Source organism: Octopus bimaculoides, chromosome 22 (genome assembly GCF_046866305.1).
Source record: "Octopus bimaculoides isolate indiv1 chromosome 22, ASM4686630v1, whole genome shotgun sequence".
Classification (NCBI taxonomy): Eukaryota; Metazoa; Mollusca; class Cephalopoda; order Octopoda; family Octopodidae; genus Octopus; species Octopus bimaculoides.
In genome coordinates, this window is record NC_142949.1 from 9,022,582 (window position 1) to 9,030,331 (window position 7,750).

At 30.8% G+C, this 7,750-nt stretch overlaps 1 long non-coding RNA gene across 1 annotated transcript; it reads right to left on the reverse strand.

Moving 5' to 3' along the window:
• Window positions 1–1,248: 1,248 nt before the first annotated feature.
• Window positions 1,249–7,485, reverse strand: LOC149131393 (uncharacterized). Its single transcript, XR_016237903.1, has 3 exons — window positions 7,394–7,485; window positions 4,407–4,455; window positions 1,249–1,481 (listed from the first exon to the last, which is right to left on the reverse strand). It is a non-coding gene; the product is annotated as an uncharacterized LOC149131393 (long non-coding RNA).
• Between the last annotated feature and the right edge of the window lie 265 nt (window positions 7,486–7,750).

The window sequence follows — 7,750 nt, forward strand, 5'->3', positions numbered from 1 at the left end:
TGCAACAAGTGTCGTTGGCCATTCTCTGCAGCTACGTCATCTCACTCATCACCGCGGGATGCGACTGAGCACATCATTAATTACGGGGTGTGTGGCCCATCGCTCCCTCCCCCTCCATCTTCTACTGCTTTACTGCACGCATTTTTATTCTTAACTCTCTTTCTTCCTCTCTCTCTCTTTTTGACAATAATATAGTGTGACACTGCAATGTGAATTCTTACCAACCATATCCATAACTTAAGGGGAAACACCACAGCGAAGAACGAAGCACTGAGATTTTGTTACCGTTCAATAAAACAAAGAGCACAGCGAAGAACGAAGCACTGAGATTTTGTTACCGTTCAATAAAACAAAGAGCACAGCGAAGAACGAAGCACTGAGATTTTGTTACCGTTCAATAAAACAAAGAACACAGCGAAGAACGAAGCACTGAGATTTTGTTACCGTTCAATAAAACAAAGAACACAGCGAAAAACGAAGCACTGAGATTTTGTTACCGTTCAATAAAACAAAGAACACAGCGAAGAACGAAGCACTGAGATTTTGTTACCGTTCAATAAAACAAAGAGCACAGCGAAGAACGAAGCACTGAGATTTTGTTACCGTTCAATAAAACAAAGAACACAGCGAAAAACGAAGCACTGATGCTTTAATCAATTTATTTAATTAGAATTCATTAAAATTTGACGGGTTAATAGCATAAATATAGTCGATATTAGATACGATCGTCCTACTAATTTAGGTTTGTTAGTTGTAAGTTATGGTTTACAGATTGTCTCTTCTTTTACCATTTCCGTTCTTGGAGCAACAAACGTGAATTTCTTTCCAGGATAAATTACAAAATCAAAAATCTGTTCGTTAATATTTTATATTTCACAGTTTCATGAAATTTATTCATAGTTTTCTATTGTTATCGGATATAACGATTGATTAGAATTCAAAATTTAAAAAGTAGTAGTAGTAGTAGTAGTAGTAGTAGTAGTAGTAGTAGTAGTAGTAGTAGTAGTAGTAGTTACAGTAGTAATAGGATGAGGAGGATAGGACACAGCATCAGTAGCAGTACTTTGTTGATGTTCTTGGACAATATTGTTGTTTTACAAATATATATTGTGACACTGCAATGTAAAATCTTACTACCCATATCCGTAACTTAAAGGCAAACACCACAGCGAAGAACGAAGCACTGAGAATTTGTTTCGTTGTATAACTTAAAATCAAAGAGCACAGTAAATAACAAAGCACTAAGTATTTATCACGGTTTAATCTGACAGAAAAGCGATTACAGTTTGGAGTATAATATTATTAGTCACATGAATCATAGTCCGAGAACCAGGTGTTACCGCCTCCAATTATAACAGAAGCAGAAACTTCGTGCACGTGCACAATCGTAACCGCGGCAGCATTTACATCGTCGATTTTGTCCAGTTCCCCAACATTTCCCTTTTGAACATGAAGCAGCTCTCTTAAACCTTTCACTGTAACTGCAAAATATAGTAGAGAATACAAAATATTATTAAATTATGGTTTCTCATTATTAAAGGCAAGGGATGTATAGGGGAAAGGGATTAAACGATAATGGTATTTATTTTATCGATGTCGATAAAACTAAAGAATCTGACGGGACCTGAACTCGCAACATGCAGATCCGAAACAAGTACCACAAGTCAATTCTTTCTTTTCTTTTCTTTTAACTTTTACTCAGTGTATTTTCTCGAATTTGTTAAAGACTTGGTATATAAATATATATATCCAGAATTTCAACGTCACACTTATTGATTGACTGTGTTTCAATTATCGCCACTATTTTGACCTAAAGGAATAAATTTCAAATTTGGTTCATGATTCTCAGCACATTTCGACTAATAATTATTTGTTTGTAACCGGGAAATCAAATCTGCATTCTTTTGTTACGGTCATTAAGTTTTGTCCTGTCTATTTCTCTGCACATCCTAAATGAGATACGTAAAACAATTCTCTGTCTTGAAAATAATGTATAAAACGGAAATCTTGACCTTCATATGATTTTCAATTCTATTTACTTTAATTTATTTGTATTTGTACCAGAAAAACGATTTTCTTGACTCGTTGTTTCAGATCATCTATTAATGATGGAGATTAATGTCTGTCTATGAGTAAATCCTTAAGATCTGCGAGTTGCATAGCATCGAAAATTTGTGTATATCCTTTTGGCTATACACAAACGAAATATACACCACCGAAGTTGTTATTGACAAACAACAGCAGTAATTTTATTCAGCTGAATACACGTCATTGATTGGTTGAAATTACCGAAATACGACAACTTTAACACGAAATAACTTCGAAAATAGAATAACTTTCTCAACAACGCTAAAAGTAAAAGATGTTTTATATGACATATTCTAGCAGTGTCCGAAGTTTCAAAGTGTTTAGTTAATGAAAATTAATTAATCGAGTTGCCCATCAAAAGGAAAGATCCTTAACACAAATATAGCCCAAGTGCGCTTCGAGTAACACAAACTAATGAGCAGTTAATACTACGTAGCCCTGATTTGTAATACGTTTTCACCTCAGTTAGGCTGCTCAATATCATTAACACAATAGTTAAAAAATATAGTTTCTCTTAATTATATTCTATTTTGAATCGAATTTAATTTATTCCATTATGAGAACAATATGAATTCATTTCATTTTTGCATTCTTTCATAAAAAAGAATAAAACAATTGTAAGTAACTTTAGTCTTTCGCTCATATAATTTACAGCTTGAAAGATTATTTTGCTCCACCGGAAATTATAAAGCAAAATCCTGCCTGAAAGTGTTGTTTGATCACTTACCTTGTTGTTTATTGATGCTGTTAGATTTATTATTATAGTATTTGGTAATCTGTGTTAGTATCAGTATGTGATGCAATATTAGTAAAAGTAAATTTAAGAGTTGAAACAATAGGTGAATTTGCGTATATTGATGACGCTTGCGCGCTGCGGCTGAAAAGATTTGATGCGGCTGAAAAGATTTGATGCAGCTGAATAGATTTGATTCTGTACCATCGTGAGCCAGCCAGTTTTCTTCATGCTTGTCAGGTATTAGACGAATGATATCTATCGTCCAAACTCACGACACAAGTTGAATGTCAGTATAATATTAAAAGAGAGGTCAGGATAGAGACTACAGTCTGGATTGTGCCATTATTCATCACATGAATCATATTTTGTAAATTACAGCCGCAGTCATGCTTTATACTTTTACAATTCCATGTAAAACCTGAACATCAACGACGGCGAGGTAAAAGTTTGTATAAAAAGCAATAATCATTTTGAAATGGGAAAAATTTGCTCCTGGCGTTGCTACTACAAAGATGGTAGAAGTGAATATAAACGAATCTCATTTAATATCAAAATATCAATTCACATTGTATGTCTCTCTACATGTCTCTCTATGTAATACATATGTGCGTTGGTGTGTTTGTGCGTGTGTGTGTGTGTGTGTGTGTTTGTGTGCGTGTCTGTGTGTGTGTCTGTGTGTGTGTGTGTGTGTGTGTGTATGGACGAAGGTACGTAGTTTAGTGGGTAGGGTATTCGGTTCACGCTTTTAAAGTCCTCACTTCGATTCCCGCAGGGATCTGACTGCCCTTTTTAGTATATTCAAAAGCTCCATGGAAGGTCACATTGACACACAACGTAGCCTGAAGCCCCGAATGAAACCACAAAGTTCACAGAAAACTATTGGCTCATTTCTTGCCCAAACATTATGCACAAACTCAACGCTGCCATAAACAATTCCTCCATTACCATTTCGTGTCCAACGACATGATGATTGATGAGCAGGAAGGTGAAAAGAAGCGAGTGTGGGGATGGCCAGAACAGCTTTTCATAAACAAAACTCAACTGTTTGAAGTGAACAAAAGAAAAACCGTTGGAAACTTGCAACAATATGGCTTGATTGTGGGCATTCTATTCCCCATTATATCCTATTACTTTTGAAGACCTCACACATGGGATTAACAGCTACCAAATAATATCAAGGTACTACCGCCCTATGCGACACGACATTGTCGCCAACACAATATACAATGCCATTCTGGTAGTAAGATTGTCCTGAAATGTATATAAAGAAACCCTGTTGTTAAATACATACATAGACATCAACACAATGAATACTGGTGGAATATTAACATCAGAATATCTGTCAATGTAAAAATAACCGCTCGGACAACATAACTTGGGGTAAGCAAGAAAATGAATAAACTGTCATAGAGGTCTCCGGTCTTGCTCGCATGAATATCTCTTTGAAAACCAAAGAGGCGGGCGATAACACTGGACAACTGCTGCAACGCTTCAGCTTCTACATCCAGAGTACGAACGATTCTGCCAACTTCCCGCCAAAACTTTATTACATTTGCAAGAGATGTACATATGTTGTTCTTACCTTAGAGTCATTTTACTCAAACCTGTCTCCTGGTGTAAAGGAGCGACATCTAAAAGAGATATTAAAATATATATGGAAAAATTAGATATCCATTTACCAATGTTTCGTGTAGAAATACACAAAATACCCATGAAGCACTCAACAGATACTTGATTAAGTAGAGGATAATGTATCAAATAGAGGATAATGTATTAAATGGAGGATAACGTATTAAATGGAGGAGAATGTATTTATGATAACACCATCTGAAATAAGATACAGGATCATGACGACTGGAACACACATTTCTTCAGTGAGACACTTGATATGGCTCATCACTGTAGCGATGGATATTTTTAATACATAAAGGAGACAAAAAACAATGAAGCAATAAAAAAGGAATGACAAGAAAACAAACAAAAACACATGAAACATTATATATAGCACTTACTGATTATATTCTGTAATTATTTTAATAATGAAGAATTCTAAAGGCGGCGGCGTGTGTGAAAAGAATCGCTAACTCGATGAAATATACTTAGAGGAATTTCGTTCGTGCTTACGTTCTGATTAAATACAGGAGAAATAGATCAGAGCACACCACTAGAATTCTTCTCGATTTGTATATAAAAGATTAATTAGTCATATTGTTAATTAAATGTTATATGTTATATAGAAGAATCGTAATTCCGAATATTTCGTCTATTATAGTGTATATAAAAAATATAAATGTATATAAAAATATATGCGTACATAAATGTATATAAAAATGTATGCGTAAGTGAGTATAAATATAATTCGATTAAAATATTATGAAAGTCTAAAATGCATCTTACGATCGTTTCACGGATATTATTGCCTTTATAATCTAATCTAATATAGACAAGCATATTTGCAGTAATTCCGCTCTTCAGAGATGTATAAAGTTATTATTATATATGTGAAAACGAATGGTATACATAATAAAATATGCTATAGGATGATATTAATTAAAATATTAAAATATTAAAATAAAAACAATAAATCACAAGCAACAAACACATATAATTCCAAGATAATAAACACTACAACAAATTCAATAAGTAATACCTTATACATCACAAATAATAATAATAATTATTATTATTATTATCATTATTATTATTATTATTATTATTATTATTATTATTATTATTATTATTCACCACAACAGAAATATAAAAACAATAATAATTGCTCATGTAAAAATTAAAAAATATGTCCTTTACAAGGCAATTGTAAAAGACTTAATATAGTATATAAATGCATAGTCACAAAAATTAATAATTCACATAAAATGGTATACATAGGGAGTTCTATTAATTTTAAACAAAGATATCTGGCGCATATACATTCATTTAAACCAAATATAAATAATAATACAACTTCATTAGCCACATATATACAGAAACTCAATAAAAACAAAATTAATTATAAATTGGACTGGTCAATAATAGATTCTGCCATACTATATACACATAAATCAAATAATTGCCGTTTATGCACATTAGAATCACTGCATATATCACTACATAAATTTGATAATTTAATAAATAGCAAGTCAGATGCAATATCATCATGTAAACATAGGTACTACAAAACCTTTAAATATTATAATAGATCCAAAAACAAGGTAGAATAGAAAAAAACACGTGTGTATTTGTATAAGCATTTGTATTGATATGTATAAAAAGTATGTATATATGTATATGTGTGTATATGTGTGTATATGTATATATATGCATATATACGTGTTAAATCTAGACACTTAATAATTGAACTCAAATACTAGTAATCTACAATACTTTCATAAGTATATTAAATTAAAATTTAAAATAAATGTGTTTAATCTAAACACTTAAGAATTTGAACCTAGATTCTATTATATTACTTTTATAAGTAACAATAATATTCATATTAAATTAAAATTGAATTCTATATATAATTATTCTCAATTCTAACCAAATTTTTTAATAATGAAATATATGCAGTGGATGGAACATTTAAATATTGGATGTGATTCATAGAATTTACCAATATTATATTATATATTTAATTATTGCGATATAACGCAATAAATCTAACAACAAGATGGACTCTACTATAATAATGTACTGTGATTCTCAAATATTCTGAAAAATATATCAACATCAAAAACTATATATCATATAAAATATCTACAAAAGAAAAAATATGAATTTTCCAAATTGTAAGAGGGATTGGATTTACAAATTCTCCAAGGACAGTATATATTTTTAATATTTTTAATATTCTTAATATTTTTTAATGTTTTAATTAATATCATCCTATAGCATATTTTATTATGTATACCATTCGTTTTCACATATAATAATAACTTTATACACCTCTGAAGAGCGGAATTATTGCCAATATGCTTGTCTATATTAGATTACATTATAAAGGCAATAATATCCGTGAAACGATCGTTAGATGCATTTTAGACTTTCATAATATTTTAATCGAATTATATTTATACTCACTTACGCATACATTTTTATATACATTTATGTACGCATATATTTTTATATACATTTATATTTTGTATATCTTTAATTTTAATTTAATTATAATTCAAAATGATTATTGTGTCATATAAAACATATATCTTTCAGAAATTCGAATATTGATTTCCTGTGAATATTGTTAATAGTTTTATTAATAATATGAATATATATATATATATATATATATATATATATATATATATTTGCTCAAAGTAATAGGGCACTTTATATAAGTTCAATAAAATATTCCTTTTGAGTATTCTTTACAAATTTTATCTATGATACTGTATATATAAAGTGAGTTATTTATTTAAAAGCTGTAATTATATATAAATGGTGTACATCCGAAAGACCGCTGAGGTAGCGTTATTCATTTTCCTCCTTTCCGCTTTTCTATTTTCCGCCTTTTCTCCCACTACATTTCAGATTACAATTAAAATAAAAGAAAATTCCAATTCTACTTACCTTGTTTAACCGAGAGTGTGTATGAGATGAATACACAAAACAATAGGACACTGATTCCCTTCATAACGCACCTGATGATAGAGAAATATAACAACGAGAGTCATTAAAAACGGAAGATTTCTTCTTACAAAGAAGCAAAAGTCTACAGCTGAAATTTAGGTAACAATTATCTTTTAGCTGTTCTGAAAATCCAAGATTTACCATTTAAACAATAAGTAATATGGCTAATTTAATTGCACCAATAGTACGAATATAAGTATATATTTTGGTGAAGCATTTGTCCGTAAATATTCTCCATACTGTTAACAGTGAATGAAATGTTCTTACTACAAGGCTATCTGACTTCTATATTATTAA